At 40.2% G+C, this 18,809-nt stretch overlaps 1 non-coding gene across 1 annotated transcript; it reads left to right on the plus strand.

Annotated features, from left to right (window-relative positions):
* Positions 1-10,271: 10,271 nt before the first annotated feature.
* LOC136547691 (small nucleolar RNA R71) lies at positions 10,272-10,380 on the plus strand. Its single transcript, XR_010781655.1, has one exon. It is a non-coding gene; the product is annotated as a small nucleolar RNA R71 (small nucleolar RNA).
* Positions 10,381-18,809: the final 8,429 nt, after the last annotated feature.

Here is an 18,809-nt window from a genome sequence, read left to right on the forward strand (position 1 = left end):
AGCAAAACACTAGCTGCATTTTTACCTTCCTCCTTGGACACATAAAGTGAGTAGCAAATATGTTATCAATGGCAATTTCCCATTCCATGTACTCATCAGCACCTATACCATCATAAGTCGGTGGATACGAACAACCTGTCATTGTAAACACAAAAACAAGGAACAAATAGTGAAGGTTATCCCTAATAATCCTACTACGCAGGTGGAGTGGTGCTGCCTCTCAAGATCACAGCAAAAGGAAACACCTTATCAAGCTCTTACAAGGTTCTTACTAACGCAAAGCAGTGGACGGTACAACCGGTGGCAAGTACGTGATACCTGTGAGGGTGTGACACCAAGATTGCAAGGGTCTTTTTCTGTACCGATCTGAAGTATATGTGGAGCTTGGGAGGCACACAAAAGAACAAATATGTATATGTGGCACACAAGTCAGTGACAGACAGCAATATTGAATAAATGTCCAGAGCACTTGTCCTAGTTGCTGGCCTATACGTGTTCCTATCACCAGTTGTGATAAACAAGAGAGGAAACAAGGATGAAAGAAAACAAGTATTAAAGGTAGCAACGGAAGGCAAAAGGTACCACAAACAATAGAGCTATTGAGTGTTCCTTATTTGCTCCTTTTCGATACCTTCTATTCTCTTTTACTATTTTTTCTTTTATTTTTTTGTCCAATCTTTTTTTTGCTTTTGCGCTTTTGATATTTTTTTCTCAGCAAGGAGCACACAAGAATAAACCACAAAAAATTTGAGCTCAATTGAATAAAAGATGTGGCCTATAGAAAATTAGGACTGTGCTCTAAAAAGCATAACAAAACTTGTGGGCCCAGAAACTAAATTTTCCTAATCGAATTTCGCAAATCTAATTTTTGCGAACCCAGCAACGCTGGGATGAAATAGATCTAAAATTTTCTAGTGTTATCCGTAGATATAAAATTTTCCCTGTTTTGAGTTCGGATGCAAAAGTTATGACTGTTTTAAGGAAGCTGCTCGAATCAGTGATTTAGTGGACATAAGATGCAAACTGCTGGTGATACGAAATAGCGGCGGGTGGAGGTATCAACACAAACTAGAAAAGAACACAATCTAAACCAGTAACAAGACTTTGACCTAGGACACAAACTCAACAACGAAATCTGAAACTGAAATATGCAAAGGCTATGGCGCGGAAGGTTCTAGGATAGGAAATAAAAGTATGGCACTGGACTATGGGACGAATGCGAAACTCTCAAACTAGGGGATAAAAGTGAACCTGATGGTATATCTTAGCTCTGATTACCACTTAATGGAGACAGGGATCCCGATCTTCCGTCAGGTGATGATAACTATCGTTGTGGCAGAGAATGACACACCGATCCGGCTTCAGATCGAAAGATCGAACCTTGCAATCTTAGCACCACAGCTCCTCTGGTTATCAACCAAGTCATGGACCAGGTTGACCTCGCCAAGAAGGCTAATCCCTGCCTACGCAACAAAGAACACAAGGAAGAACAAGAAAGATCGCAACCAAATTGCAAATGTATGATTAATCTCACGAGTTGGGGTCTCACAAACCGAAGAACGGCAAAACTGTTTCTTGATAGAATAATCTAAGCAAAACCCAAACCCTAAAGTAGGTGGTGGCTACTGATTATATAGCCTAAGGGACATCCAAGGATCCCTCTTCACGTCCTAAAGGTGTCCCAACACGTTACAAGGCCCAACGACCCAAAAGAAGGTGTCGCAGCAACCTGATAGATTCTGGATGCTAAATTGTTTCGACGATTTCTGTTGATTCCGAAGAGATTTTGATGTGAAACCACTTGGATTGGCTTCCTTATCAAATTATCTTTCCATACATATGTGGATCATCAAAAATAGAGTTCGGATGCGTCCGGAGCGTCCATTTTATTGTAGACTGGTCCTCATGGCCGAGACAGACTCGAACTCGGATTGGACTGGGCCTCTGGCTTGGCTTGGACGTCCTTGCTGGCCTCCTAAGGTGGTGGCCAAGGAGGAGGACGTCCAAGGCCATCTCTTAGGTGTTCTCCATCTTCTTGGGGCGTGCTCCAACTTGGGCCGGGGTCCCAAGGATGTCTAACAAGCCCATGACGACAGTGTAGCTCCCGCCAGAAATAGCGACAGAATATATTAGTAATTTGGAGGCCTTGCTGATGTGATATTGAGATGGGACTAGATCTATTTGAAAGCTTATCAAACAAGCTTTCCATCAAGTGCTCATTGACCTCGATCGCACTCCGGATGGATGAGTTATGGCCTTCCCAATGAGGCACTGTCGGGCTACCAACGAACCAAAAGTTCAACTTTGATGAACTTCCATTATGAAACACATTTGAACCTACAATCAAATAGTGATATGTACATGTGGAACCAAGTGAATTATAACCAAAGCCACTATGCAAATGTAGTAACGAGCGCACCTTATAATCATTGTTCGTATCCGAAGGTGCCATGTCCTCATCAGTGCCTAGGAATAATGATGTAACGCTTGCGCCATACAATGAATGAATGTTCTACTTGTCCTAGGGTCTTTTCCCCATCACCTCCAGGAAAGTCAAGAAAAACTTCCCTATAGTCTTTGAAAACTCTATCCACATTAATGCTATAATAGCCAGGTGGAATTGGATTCCCATGGCTTCTTGGTGTCTTATCAGGGTCCATAGGAGAAACAATACCATTAGCTGCCATGGCTGTGCTATTCCCCATGGGAATGTGCAGCTCACATGGCGTCATATTCTTAGTGATGTCATCCACGGGGAAGTGCTGCAATGCGTCATCTTGATTTGGGAGCTCAGTGAAAACGCAACTGCTTCTTAGCTGATGGGGGCTAATGTTGACTCCATGCTTTGATGTTGATAGCCTTTGGCTACTCAAATGTAGTGCCACTTGCCGTTTGATTTTCTCTTGCATTCTCACATCTAAGTTTTATTCTTGCTCCTACATCAAAGCACCACCACCTCTAACCTGTGGATTTGCTCTGCCTCCTCATCCTTCCATCTCTGGTGGCTTCTGTAGCTAGCAGCGTCCTTAAGGAAGCCATGCCTCCATGAAATCAACCCTTTGCCTCATGTTCACCCATGGTGTTTAGGAGCCTCAAGGGCATACGTCAGCTCATCCTTCTCTCAGTTGGGCATAAAGGCACCACTAGCAGAAGCATCTACAATATAAAAAAGTCTTCATGCTGCTTTTCTGATTGTTCCACCAACAATCGGCTCCCCGGTCTCTGGGTCTAGTGATCCCCCATGCGTGAAAAACCAATTCTTGGAGCGTTTGGGTTAATCGATTGAAAATGGTGGGATCCCTTTGGAAAACATGTCTACTTCTATGCTTTCCCATCTAGGAATGGCACTCCTATAGCCACCTAATCCAGTTCTATGATGGTATCTCTTTTGTCGCGCATTCCGTTGGTTCCTTCTCACCTATTCCTCACTCTCATTTGAGGTCTTGTACCTCACAAATTCAGGCTAGTCATCCCTCAACTTTTTGTATAGGCTATTTCATTGAAATATGGAATCAGATTCTTCTTGACAAAGTCATTGTATAGCTTCTTCTTCCAAGTCTAGAATTATGTGGCCATATTCTTGAGAGCCCAACTTTTAACTAGTTTTTTTAAATCTTCATCTCCTAGTAGTTGGAAATGTGTAGTGACTAAATCCCAAAGAAGGTCCTAATCTAGCTCAGAGACAAAACTAATCTGAGGATCATCCTTCTTCATTTTCCATTCATGGACCCTGATCGAGAGCTTGTCCCTAACAAGAAACCCATAGTGGTTTATGAATTTCTTTGCATTCTTTGTTGGCAGGAGCGGTTCACTGGTATTGGGGTCGACTTCTATGATTATGTAGTGGCCCTCCAATGGTTTTGTCGGGCCTCGTACATTTTTACTTTTCATCGACGCCAATCTAGAAGGCTACGTACGTAGAAACACAAAGATTCAGTAATATATATGAATGGAATTATATTTAATTTCATATATATAATTAGAGATGGAAGATTATTAACAAATATACTTTGCTAGCACTTTCTTGCACAGGATTTTCTTGCCCAAGATTTTCTTGCTCATCATCAAAATTTATTAAGTATTGACTGCCGTCATCAAAATCCGTCGTGTTGTTATCGGCCTCGATGGGGCCATATTGAGTGCCGGCATTGATAATGTCCATTATGGCCTCATTCTGGTAGTCGTCTTGTGGGTTGACCATCTTAATTACCAGAACTATATATAAATGAAAACCATATAGTAGTCAGGCATATGCTAATGGATTGAGCCAGGTGCTTAAACTTAAATAACTATAGAATTCAGGGTTATTATTTACGCCAAGCTCTGGTTAGGGTTTGCATGCACGTACCTCGATCATGATATAAGGGTTTGGAGAGAGCTCAGGATATTAGAATATATATCAATATTGGTGTATATAAATATATCAAAATTTATGTTACACAAATAATGTCAATATATCAAAATTCAGATATATACCAAAAAATCATAGCACTAATAAAATCAATCTTTTTAGTTATGAAGATTCAAATATATTTCTTCAATATTATTTTCTACAACTATATTGTTTAATTTTCTATATTGTATTACTATATAATTTTCTATATATATATAATATAGTACACTACTACAATTTTTCTATTTTATCTACAAATAAAATCTATCTATTTTTTCTGTATTTTTCTATGCTAGAAAAAATAATATGCACACACACTCATACACACACATATGCACATATTGCTCACATGCACAACTGAGGCGAGGACAAGCGAGGCTGGGGATGAGGAGGACGTGTGATCCGGCGAGGATGAGCGAGGCAGGCTAGGGACGACGACGACGCGCACTCCAGTGAGGATGAGAGCGACAACTGAGGATGAGACCGACCATGGGCGACACGGGGAGCAGAGAGCGCGGCTGCTCTCATATGGATGATGCCACGAGGGGGAGGCGAGGCCGGGCTAGGTGAAGGGGTTGGATGTTGGATAAGGCACGATGCTGGTGAAGAGGACGATGAGCAGAGACGGTGCTGGTCAGCGATGATGAGGATGAGGATCGATGACAGTGGAACTAGATCTAGGTGAGGATGAGGACAATGACGACATATCCGGACACTACTAGAAATATCCACATCTATGACGAAAATGCTAATGATGAATCCAAAATCGTCATAGAAGATTGTTTTTTATGATGAATATTTTCGTTTCATCATAGATTAGTGGTGATGATCCTACAACCCTCCCTTTCTATGATGAAATCAGACATCATCGTAAAAAAACATCATAGAAGAGCACAGGGTTTCATCACAGATCACTCGCGTGACTCATCTATGACGATTTTGTTTAAACCTATGACAAACAGGGCTTCATCACTGAACTAATTACACAACTATGACCTGTGATGCTTGCAATTCATCATAAAAGTCTCCGCTCGATCCTTTCTCCATGCGATGTGTACCTGTGGGACCCTTCTCCATCCGACATGTACCTATGGAACCTATAGTTACTCATCCGTGATGCTTGCAATTCATCATAGAAGTCTCTGCTCGGTCCTTTCTTCATCCGATGAGTACCTGCGGGACCCTTCGGCATCCGACCTATGGGACCTAATGGCTTACGTGTCACGTGTACCTATGGAACCATTCTCCATCTCCATCCGACCTATGGGACCCAACGGACATGTGGGACCCGATGGCTTGAGTGTCATGTGTACCTATGGGATCATCCGACCTTGGGACTCGACGACTAGTGGGACCTTTCTCCATCTCCATCCGACCTGTGGGACCCGATGGCTTGCGTGTCACTTGTTGCCACTGGGGTTTAATAAATTCAAACTAAAAAAACATGAGACCTAGGAGTCGAACCTAGGACCTAGATTAAGGAATAGACTATCTTGAGCATTGCACTAGATCCCTGGTTGTGTTGACATGTCTTTGGAGTAGTATATGTTCTTTGTGTGGATAGGTTGACTTATATATTGGATGTATCCTCTGCAAGTGGGAACAAATCTATGCCCATTGGACTTACGGTGGCGATGGCGGCAGTGGCAATGGAGGATCCCCAGTGTGTTGTGGTGGCTTAGGCATCCTTTTGGAGGCTAGACGGCGGGTCTTCCCGGTGGAGCGTGATGGCATTGGCGTCTATGTCCGTTGTGCGCCGCAGCAGAGCCGATAGATTCGATCCGTAGGTCTCCTTTCTCACCTTTTCCTACCTTCACTGTTTTGGTCCTTGCTTGAACATGAGGTATACAAGAAACATTATAGTGTTTGTTGGTATTTATTAACTTGTCACTTGTTTTAATAGCCACCTATTATAAACATATATCTCACAACATTACTTTACTAGGTTGTCATCCCTATTGATGTTTCTAGAGATACTTGTTGGTACTACCTAGCATTACTACTAGAATAATACAAAATAGTTCTTTATTAATTTATGTGACTTGGAGGAATATTTATAGATATGAATAAAAAGGAATCTGCAAGTGCACAGATAATTATACCATTGTAGCACTTCACCCGGGAGTATTCTAGGTATCATTTATTTATATTTTTACCATAGGAAAGGTCTTGCATTGACATGTATTGATAACTTATACTATTGATGGAGAAGTAAACCATAACCAATATTCTACTCAAAATAGGGCTAAGTCATAGCATAAGATAATGGTAAATCACTCAGAGTACTCCTTTCTATGGCATTAGCATAGTCAGGTAGAATATTAGAGGAATAATTCCTAAGTCATTCTTAATTATAAGTCAAAGCATACATTGATTAGTGCAATTACACCTAATAGTCATTGCTAAGATCATCTTCATATCTACACATAAGAGATATTACTAAGGGAGATTAAGAACAGAGCTTGTCCCCATTCGTAACCAGAGCCTATGTGCTACCTACATTGGGGAGTGGACTACAAAGGACTGAACGAGAGTGTCACATCTGCGATCTACCACATGACCCAGAATATAGGGTGTGTCTATATTGAGTAGATTTTTTATACAAGGAACTCATCATGTAGATTTTTTCTATACAAGGAACTCATCATGTAGATTTTTTATGTTTTTTTTTCAAAAGATAAATCTCAGGAACTCTAGTATCACTAGGAACAAGATAAACAACAGTTCAGATCTTCTCATATCATATTCGTCAATCACCTAGACTTAGATCAAGCATATGCTACCCACGAGTTTCAAGTTTAGAGTAAATTCTTATATCAAAATAGTCGTATCCAAAACCCGAGAGAATTCAAGGCAGAAAACTAGGTACTTAAAAGGAATTACAATAGAGCAACTATTCATCATTTCCATAGTAAGAGATTATCCTTAGAGTGCATTTTATTTATTTAGCTCTCAAAAACATAAAACCAGACGCACACTTTTTATTTTGTTTTCCAAATTCAAGATCACACCTTTTTAATATATATAACTAGCTAAGATAAATTTTTATTTTGTTTTAGTTTGTTATACATCTTTTTATTTTATTATATCTAGCATAAAGAAAACTCAAAAATAGTAAAACAAAAGGAAATAAATACTTAGCTAGATACACAGGGGATGTTCCTCCCCCAAGTTGGATGTTGCTGTGGTCGATTGTTGAATGTTGAGTGATCCTTCTCTGAGCGGGTTTGCTAGCTGGTGTCCTTCTCATTCATCCAAAAGTTGGGTCCCTTATGTGTAGTGAGTACAGCAGCAGTTCAAGAAGATTTACTTTGGGTGGATGAAGACAGCCAGGTAAACTTGCTCTTGATCTTATGTGTCATCCTGCAAAATACTCAAACAAGAACACCAAAACTCGTGGCACAGATTAGGATAAGGGGTTAGGTGTCAGCCATTCAAAGATTTGTTGTCCTTGTGGGTTTAGATAGATTTTCTTTTGACAAAATTTTAGCATGATGTCTATTTAATATATTTTTTTATAATGCAGAAGAAAAAATATGCATCCTCAATATGTTTATTTTTATGCCACCACAGTGAATACTTCCATAGATGTTTACACACTATATATTTATTCACATGGGGCTTTAAGATTTTATATGCAGTAATGAAACTTTTTATTTTTCTTTTATTAGTGCAAGGCAAATACAGAACAGTAAATATGCTAATGTGAAAAATATTTTGTGCAATGCTAGAAAGTAAATATGGATAACTACCATTGTTACCTCACGATGAGGGTTCGGATTTTTAAGTCCTCCTGACAGGACTTGACTGGTGAGAAGTTCTTTATTCTTTGGGTGCATCATTTAGTCTCAGCAGTGGAGACTCAGATGACTGCACTTCTTGTGATGGTGATTTCGATGATGATGTCACCTTTTCTTTCCACACCTACCTAGACTGTGGATTTGTCTTAGGCGGAGTAGGTTCATGTTTCATAGGTGCTTCAGGTTCTTCATCTTCCCATCCATTCCATCAGGGTTGGTTCCTTTGACGTTAGGATTATCAACGTCTCCTCCTAGAGTGGCTTTTCTTCGGCTGTTCATTAGTAGTATAACTATTGAAATAACAACATACCTTTTCTCTAGGGAATTGGAAGTGGACTTGTCTAGATCCAAAGCAGATAATCTCATTGGTGGTGTTGAGGAACGGTATTCCAAGGATGATGCGTGTATCATCTTCTTCTTCTCCAATGTCTAGGACCATGAAATTGATAGGGGCATAGTGATCTTGTATTCTTACCATAACATCTTTAGCTATCCCCTCCAGAAATTGATTGATTAGGCCACCATCTGCAATTGCATGTACATTGGGAACAAAGGTTCATTACCGAATAAATATTCATACATTACCTTGGACAATATATTGACATCTGATCCAATGTCGCAGAAGGTCTTGTGGAAGATTCTTTGTCTAATGGTACACTTGATTGTCGGTAAGCCAGGATCATCCTTCTTAGCAAGGAATGGTGAAGCGAGGTGGTGGTTGTACTCAGATTTGAGTGTGTTGATCATGTTGACCGTTTCTTCTTATGGCTAACTTGTCTTGTTCTTCCTCCATCTTCGGTTGTTCTTCTTGGTCACTATTGTCTCTTTGGGCAAGTATGCCTTTTGTGGATGACTAGAAGATTGTAAGATGCAGTTCTTGAAAGAGAACTTCTTTTTATCCTTGATCATGAAACAGATCTTAGCACTGTCTGCGTAGATTATGGCTTTTGTGGTGCTCAAGAAAGGTTGGCCTAGGGTGATAGGTGCCCTTTCATGTCCACCTGTTTCCAAAACTACAAAGTCTACGAGAACATATGATTGTCCTACTCAGACAATGGCATCTTCAAGGACTCCCTTAGGGTAGCAGAGTGACTGATCTGCAAGCTACAAACTCAAATTTGTGTACAACAAAGGATCTCCTAAAATTTTCTCATAAATTACCTTAGGCATGATATTGACACTAGCTCCGAAGTCAGAGATAGCTTCCTAGAAGATATGAGGTACAATGGCGGTAGGGATGATAGGTCTCCCTGGATCACCTTTCTTGTTGGGTAGGGTGTAATCTATCCACCTTCCCTCTAATGGTTGCGTGTAGTAGAAAGATGCATTGTGAATATCGGCAAGATTTGTAGCTTCTAAATCTTCCGACTGCCCCAGAATCTTACCTTTCTCGGATGGAGGAACAGTAGCCGCTAGCTGATCTATTTGTGATTATATCATTTTATTAAAGCTATGCTGGTTCTTAATAGTGAAAGCAAAGCTATCCATTCTGTTACTTATATTTTCTAGAATTTTATCATTGGTAGCTACCTTCTTAGATAATCCTTCCATAAGTCTAGATTGGCCAGCAATTAATTCTCTCAAGGGTGGTTGATTGAAGTTATTATAATTATTACCTTGAGGGTTACCTTGGTAGTTCGGCCTCTATTGTTGGTTCCATCCTTGATTCTGTCGAGGATGATAGTAGTTGTTGTTGACAAAGTTTACATCCTCTTAGGTTTCAGGATAGTTGTTCCCTGAATGCCCAGTGTTGCCACATACTTCACACGTCATGCGTTAATCATGAAAGTGCATGACTTCTTGCTTTTCATTAGCTCGGTCTTTGAGCTTCTTCATCAGTAGGTCCATCTTGGTAGATAGTATATTTACCTCCTTGAGTTGATGCATACCTCCACCTCTCTTGTGGGTCTAAACACGTTCTTCATTCCAGCCTTGGTTGGAGGCCATATTCTCCACAAGGGATGGTCGTAGCTAGAAGTGTAGGTGATAAGAATGCACCTCCAGCAGCAGCATCCATGGTCTCACGGGTACTATTGGTCAACCTATGGTAGAACATCTGCATGAGTAGCCAATTCTCCATCCCGTCATGAGGACATTCTAATATATAGTCTTAAAAGTGTTCCCATGCCTCAGGGACAGATTCATCATGTTGCTGCTGAAAACTTGGAATTCTCCCATGCAGAGCATTGGTCTTGCCCGTGGGAAAGAACTTTGCTAGGAAGGTCATGGAGCAGTTGTCCCATGTAGTGTTTGTCTTTGTTGGCGTAGAACTAGTGTTTTGCCTTCCCCAAAGGTGAAAATGGGAAGAGGCGAAGTAGTATGACGTCCTTGGTTACTCTCTTGATGGTGAAAGTGCTGCAGATCTCCAAAAAGTGTTGGAGAGTGCACTCGCATCTTCATGTGCCTTTCCACAAAATTGGCTCGCTTGCACCATGTTGATGAGAGGCAGCTTGAGCTTAAATCCATTGTCTCACACATTGACTATGGGTCTAGTTCAGATGTTGACAATGGTTGGAGCAGAGAATTCATAGAGAGTCCTATCAGCCATGGCTTCAAATTCTAGTGTTAAGCTTTGCCTTATCTGGTTGTCTTCTGACTCAAAAGCTAAAATTTTCTTGAGTTTAGCTCTAGTTCTCTTAAGTAATTCTTCTGGATGGTCAATGTAGTTTGTCGGAAGGTCAAAACTGGTCATACATTACCCTACATAAGATATGAAAGTAGACAAAACAAGGGTAATCCTGCTTGAGTAGGGGTATATGGTTTATCTCGATCACATCAATAAGTATAAGTTTATCAATACTTCCTTTGCCTAGCTACCTTTACTGGCAATGGCGCCAGAAATGCTTGTTGGTATTTATTAACTTGTCACTTGTTTTAATAGCCACCTATTATAAACCTATATCTCCTAACATTACTTTACTAGGTTGTCATCCCTATTGATGTTGCTAGAGATACTTGCTGGTACTACCTAGCATTACTACTAGAATAATACTAAATAGTTCTTTATTAATTTATGTGACTAGGAGGAATATATATAGATATGAATAAAAAGGAATCTGAAGCACACAGATAATTATACCATTGTAGCACTTCACCTGGGAGTATTCCAGGTATCGTTTATTTATATTGTTACCATAGGGAAGGTTAGCATTGACATGTATTGATAACTTATACTATTGATAGAGAAGTAAACCATAACCAATATTCTACTCAAAACAGGGGTAAGTCATAAGATAAGATATATATATATATATGTATATATATATGTATATATATATATATATGATAAGTATTGATCAATGACAATGATAAATCACTCAGTGTACTCCTTTCTATGGCATTAGCATGGTCAGGTAGAATATTAGAGGAATAATTGTCAAAGCATACATTGATTAGTGCAATTACACCTAATAGTCATTGCTAAGATCATCTTCATATCTACACATAAGGGATATTACTAAGGGAGATTAAGAACTGAGCTTGTCCCCCTTCATAACTAGATCCTACATGCTACCTACATCGAGGAGTGGACTACAAAGTACTCAATGGGAGTGTCACGTCTGCGATCTACCACATGACCTAGAATATAGGGTGTATTGATAGGTAAACAACGTATAAGCACCACACTTACACAATGTCGATCACCCACCCATGGATCCTTAGGGTGAGCGCTATACGAACATATGCATGAATATGATGATAATCCAACTATACTAGGTATATAATCAAAGTAGACGATGAACAACAAAGAACATGAATAAGCTAAATACTAATATTGTCATAACAATTGTAGCAAGCATATAAAGATAATGGAGATACAAGAGAGAGAGGGGGTACAAAGATTATACCGAACCACGCTCTTGACATGATCAGGAATCCAAGCGAAGCCTGCTTACCTCCCTCTAGACCTAGCCTAATTAGCTATGCCCTAGAATATGGTGGAGCTCTAAGGATGATTAGTGTTTTTGTCTTCTCAAATGACTTGATGCTTTTAGGGGGGCAAGGGCTAATATATATAGGCTAGAGCATCCAACATGAGCCCTTGGATCAAACTAACTTAAGGAATAGTGTAGATGCAACCTAGGAGGCGGTAGAGAACTGACATTGCAACGCAGAGGCTGACAAGTGGGCCAAGGGGCTGAGTAGCTTGTAGGTGGGGCTAGGTGGCCTCACCTAGTAGCCCCTTGGGTTTCACCTCGGCCTAGAGTCCTCTCGAGTCTTCTAGTGTCCGTTTTGCTGCAGATAAGCATGATTAACTCTGACATCTAGGTCCACCTTGATGGTTTTCTGAATAAACCCTGTAGAAATCACAGATTCACCAAAACTCATAGAATTTGTTAGTTTAAACCCCTAAACCTTTGTTGGTGATCTCAATTGTACTCTTATGCATGTTTTATTGACGGTTTATAATGGTTGTTAACTATCGTCAGCAAAGTTGTAGATCTAGTTAGGCTAATCCTGATGAAAAGAACTAGGAGGTGGCACTGGTTTTCTGCTGGTGTCTTGGTTTTCTGCATATGTTCAATGTTCTTACTATAAATACCTATGTGCAACTAGGCCTGTTAATTATCAAGTGCTTGCTTGATTATAACTATCTGTCTAGGCAAACATACATGCCCTTTGCTTCTGCCTTAAACTATTTTTTCTGTGCAGTGCTTGCTTGTTTCTACATTTATGTTTCATATGCTCCAATGCCACTGGTGAGTCCTTATGGTATTTTGAACTTGTAACATATCTGAGGCCACATTTCTATGCTAATGGTGTCTACATGGTTGTTGGATGTATTAGGATGCAGCTCATATGTTTGCTTTTTTGTGGCTTCTCCTTCTTGACAACCAAGTTATCCATTTGGTTCCAAACAAGAGGAAGGCATTGAAAGCAAATCAATGCTTTGTGTCCATCATTCACATCACTAAGGCCAATAATGTTTAAGTTGCACATGTTGCTACTGATGCCAATGATGATCACTTCCACTTGTTCACTAACATTCTACTTGTGAAAACTGAGGAAGCTCAATTAACTACTAAAATTGTAATGATTAAACTCCATTATCTGCTACTCTAGTTTGAGTTATATATATCTATGTGGTGCTACTTTAAATTATTGATTGATCTTTGTTGGATTATTTTCCTCTTCAGTGATCTCATTACCGAGGAAACTCTCATCGTACTACACAATGTCGAAATGGAGGAGGCTCCCAACAAGAGGAATGCACTAGCTAGCCTCACGTAGGATCTCATTTTTAAAATCCTCCACCCCCTCCCTGCCTGCTCTTTGTTCTGCTATAAATGTGTTTGTCACTCCTAGAAAGACCTCATCTCAGACCCCAACAACCATAAGAAGTTGCCCTAGACTATGGCTGGCTTCTTCTATGAAGTGAGAACGGCAATCGAAACTTCACCAGCATCGTCTGTGGTGTACGCCCCCGCTCCTTGGAATTCTTACCCTTCAACATTGACAATGTAGCACTCTTAGATTGCTGCAATGGCCTCATCTTATGCTGGTGCCTTGGGGCTTATGGATATCGCTATGTTGTTTGCAATCTAATGACCCAGAAGTTTAAAATTCTACCACCTAGAACCCATGATGTTGGCCATGCTATTGGTGAGGCTCGCTTGGCGTTCGATCCGATAGCCTCCTCGCACTTCCATGTGATTGAATATGTGGATGTCAATGGTGTGTGCGTAGGTGTGTTGATCAACTCATCTCAAACTGCAGCATAGATCTATAAGGAATCTGAATGGGGCAAGCATACTGATGTGATATTTTACAGACAACCTAGTGTGTTTCTTAACGGTTGTCTACACATTATGGGGCACTCTGGGAGGTACTCTATGATATTTGCTATGGATATGGAGGGCAATACATGGAGAAAAATTGATAGACCAGATGGTCTTCAGCACTCCATGCATCAAGCTCAGGGTCACTTGTGTTTATGTACTGTTAATGGTCCCCATGATTCCAAGCTTTGAATCTGGATCCTTGAAAAATATGGTCACCATGTGGATCCTGTTTGGAAGGATTAATATTAGATTTGGTTTCCAAGATTTTGATGATGAGGACATAGTGATCATACACCCAAAATGGAGTTTGATTTTCTTTGCTAGGGAGGATGGAACAATCATCGCATATAACATGGACTGCAAAAAAGTTCATGTCATCCCTATTTGTGTCTTTTGGTATGGTAGACGTACCGTTAAAAAAGAGTTCATCTACAGACCATACTATCATCCTTATGTTCCCTTGTTCTTGAATTCATTAGCAGAGCAGTAAATAAAGCTGCATTTGATGTATCTCTCTGTAATGCATTTTAAATGGACCAATGTTGTTTGCTTGTCTATGGACATGCTAATTTCCTCAATTATGGATGTTGTCATTATTTTAGCTAAACTAGTGTGCCATCTTTGTTTTGTTTGCAAATTGAATTATTTATTTGCTGCGCACATGTGTTATGGTGGTGTTACAACTCCCGTCACTATTTCATCAATTAATTTAGTTGTAGTACAATACTTATATTGATTTCTAATATCATGGGTACATGGGGTATGCTGATGAGGGCACTCCAAAATACACAAAAATAACACTTCAAAAGCACTACAATGCACCCACCATATTGTACTACTAGGCTATGCTACTATTAAGTTAGCCAAACTTAAAATCATAAATGACACAGTAACAAGCATCATAGGAAGACAAGGAAAACTACGGAGGATACTGTTAGATGCATTCAAGTGTAAAGAGGTCGGACTTTCTTACGTGTGCAATAACATTTCAACACCAATGGCTCCTCTGCTCTACATTAGACTAAGGCAAGACTTGCGGCTGGACTTTTTTACATGTGAAATAACATTTCAACACCAATAGCTCCTCTACTCTGCATTACACTAAGGTAAGACTTGATCCTCGTGGCAAGGTTCATGCAAGTTTAACAAAGATTGACAAAGACACCAAGGCAACAAAAAAATAAACAGAAACCAAACAACCTAAGCTACACCACGCTCAACAGATTGTAAGTGTGAGACTTGCTCCTAGTGCTGAAATTGTAATGGTTGTCACATGTACCTTCTTCAGATTTGTTTCCTTTAGGGAGCCACATAGATATTCAAATTTACTTCACACGCAAGAAAGTCCCAGCATCGTAAATCTGACCAGGCGAACACATCTCATGTTATACATGAAAACATGTTTTATACGAGTATTTTCGTTGAATCCCTAAAGGAAACAAATAAAATTAAAACAAAACAACAGAAAAGCAAAAGCAAAAACAATATTCTAGACTTGTTCAGATGAACTCCTCGCTGCATGATTCTTTCAAGTTCAACAAATTTTATCAAAGACACGAGTTGGCTTCAACAGAGATCAAAGGTACTCATGAATGTTTAACATATTATAGATCAAATCAAAGACAACTAGAAAGAAATGTGTAGCGAAAAGCAACCAACAGGGGCTACAAACCAACTAAAAATAACCAAAGGACCTAAGCTACACCATGCTCAATAGAGTTTAACCCACCTAAGGCCTTGTTTGGATGCACAAGTATTCATCTCGATCCACATATGTTGAAGTGGATTGGAGTGGAATTAAACTAAATTCCATTCCATTCCACTCCAACACATGTGGATTGATGTGGATACACATGCATCCAAACAAGTCCTGATACAAAGTTCAACAAAATTTAACACCAACATGCAAATAAGAGTTCACATATTTTGCAAGGGCACGTAGATCAAACTTATTCATGACTGCTAATACTACTAATATGTCCCACAGATCAAGGGTTGGCATGAAGGATCTCATCCATGTCCACCTTCGGTAAGACGACATTGGCGGTTGGCCTAGAACTCTTGTAACACCTTTGGTGTTTTAAACCCTAAAACATGCCATGTCATCATATGCATTGCACATTATTCATGTGTTAGTGAAAACTATGATATGCATCCACTAAAACAAGTTTACTTTTATGTTATACGTGTTGACTTGTATGGATTGAATCAAGTTCAAAACTTTAGCATTGAATTGGAATTTCCGAAAACCCTAATTTCTAGCATTTAATATTACCCTGGAAAACCTAATTCAAAATCTAAGCACATTTTGGGGTTGAGCCTAAAATGAAATGTGTAGAGTTTGTCAAGGTGTACAAAGTTGGTTTTTGGAGTTTTCAAAGTTGTTATATAAAATTTGAAGTAATTTGAAAAAGACGATAAGTTCTTAAAGTGTCCCCTTTTGATTTCAAATTTGCATTTTCAAATCTAGAAAGAATTTGGGTATGGTTATTAAAGCAAAGTTGTAGAACTTTGAATTTGGAACAACTTTTATTCTTGGAGATTTTTGAGTTACCATACAAATTTGGGAGTAATTTGGGAATTAAAGCGAGTGGCAATTCGGTAATTAGTTGGAACAGTGGAAGCGGGCAGACTCTCACCGTCGGTGAGCTTCCACCGGCTTCTACATGCGCCCACAGGCACCACCTCAGGCCTTGACGTGTTCACGCTGCCATGGCGTGTCAAGTGCACCGCTCACCGCCACTCTTCGCCCACTGGTTAAGTCTAGAACGCCGCCATCATCCTTTCTTCTTCCTCTGCTTTTTCCGTCGCCACCGCCCAACTCCGTCGAGCTTGTGTCATTGCCGTAGCGCATACCAGTCACAGCAAAGCTAGTCATAGCTTCGCCTGATTCTTGTGCACCTAGCTGACCTGTCCTAGTCGCTTGATTTCACCAGGACACGCTACGCGCCGTCGTTCTTCCTCGCGGCCGGCAGCATCGCCGTCGACCTCGATTCACCATGGCCAGCACCCTACGGTCTGTCCCTGCCCTTGCTAAGCATACCTTCAGCTTCACCATGTTGCTCTGGTGCTATGTGGCCCTTTGATTGATCCTTTTGTCCACCGCAGCCACCGGAGTACCGCCGTCGACGTCAGCTTCGCCGCCGTGTCTGCTGTGATCATCGACCCGCTTCTCCATTGCTCCTCCGGTCCATCTTTCAGCTCGAGCATGTTTGGGGTGAGCTCCTGAGACTTCCCAAGCCTTTTGCTTAACCGCTACCGGCCTCCTTTGGCTGGCATGCCGCAGCCGCGCCGTCGTGGCCGCCATGGCCGTCGTCGAGCTCGGTCCAGGCCGTAATTGGTGTAGCTTGTACCTCAAATCGAACTACCTTGAGTAGGGGATCATGGAAGTACCTTCGCCATGGCCGAAGACCTCACCATCGGCGAGAAGTCGCTGGTCAGAGGGCTCACCGCCGTGGTCAGCGAAGACTGACGAGTGGGGTCACCCTGTCAGTGACTCTGTATTTGAAAAATGAATTTCCTATTTTGCAGAATTAAATGAATAGTGTTGTGATTTGTTATTTTTGTATAGAATTAATTACAGCTCCAAAAATTATAAAATTTTTTGTGTGACCTCTTTGAGATGCAAACTATTTAGGAAAAATATGAAATGTTATTTTTCAGTACATTTTGAATGTGATAAAAATTGCTCAAATTAATTAATAAATGGGGTTCCATGATTTTTTTAGGCTTATATAATTATCCAAAAATTATGAAAATTGTTTTGCCACTTAGTTATCATATTATGAGTCTTTAAAAAAAATTTGAGCTCAATTGGAAGAAGTTGATTTATTTCATAACTTTGAATTAAATATTTAACTCATAAAAGCAAATAGTGAACCTTAATGACTTAGGTTTTGTTTGATTTTTGGATTGAGTAATGACCTTGAGTCATTAGTATAAAATAATTTGTGATACTTAAAGTAAGTGTTTGAGTTTACAAAAAGGTTTAGTTAGTTGTTGGTTTGCAACTGTACCACGAAGAAAAGTTGTATTCAAGTTATTAATTTTTGCATCCATCGTCAAACATCAGGTTTTATATCTCGCATCATATTAAACATGGCATTGTTACTAGGTGTAGTGAACAAAAGCGAGAACGTGGTAGTCAATCAAGTGGTTGAGGAAGTTAATCTATCTGTTGAGGTCGGATTTGATACCTGTGGAACGTCTATGGAACCTAATTATTCCGACAACCAAGGCAAGCCTTGGATGCATTTAAACCTACCTTGTGTTTTACAAATTTTTATCACTTTTGCTTTTATATACTGCATTAAGTGATTAGGAGTTGAGTGGAAACCTAATTGGTGCATTACCAACTTTGTTTTTCCATATCAACCTTGTTACCCGTTTCAATCCGAGAATGCCTATTTATGCTTAGCCATGCTTAGAACGATAAAAGTCAAGTGATTACCGGTCACCTACGAGATATAGATGGTTTTTTGGATATAACTGGTTATTTATGTTATCATGAGGTATAATCATGTGGAGTAATAAATCTAGACCGGGCGGACTCGGTGTGTGAGAGCCACAAGACATGGATGTCTTGTGAGCGGATTCTTTCTGCCTATGTCGATTAAGAACCGTCCATTACTGAATTGCATGAGGTGAGACTTTGTAGTACTAGCCACATACTCTGGTAAGCCTTAACTCGGCTATTCTATTACGAGAATGGCTACTCGCTCACTGGGAGTGGAGAGATGGCGAGAGTAGCGTGTACCCATGTGGCCATGGGCTAGATTAGTGGAGTACTGTATTCTCGGGTGGTGCGGACCCATTCTTGTTTTAGAGAATCTG

The sequence above is a fragment of the Miscanthus floridulus genome, chromosome 3 (assembly GCF_019320115.1).
Source record: "Miscanthus floridulus cultivar M001 chromosome 3, ASM1932011v1, whole genome shotgun sequence".
NCBI classification, from domain to species: Eukaryota; Viridiplantae; Streptophyta; class Magnoliopsida; order Poales; family Poaceae; genus Miscanthus; species Miscanthus floridulus.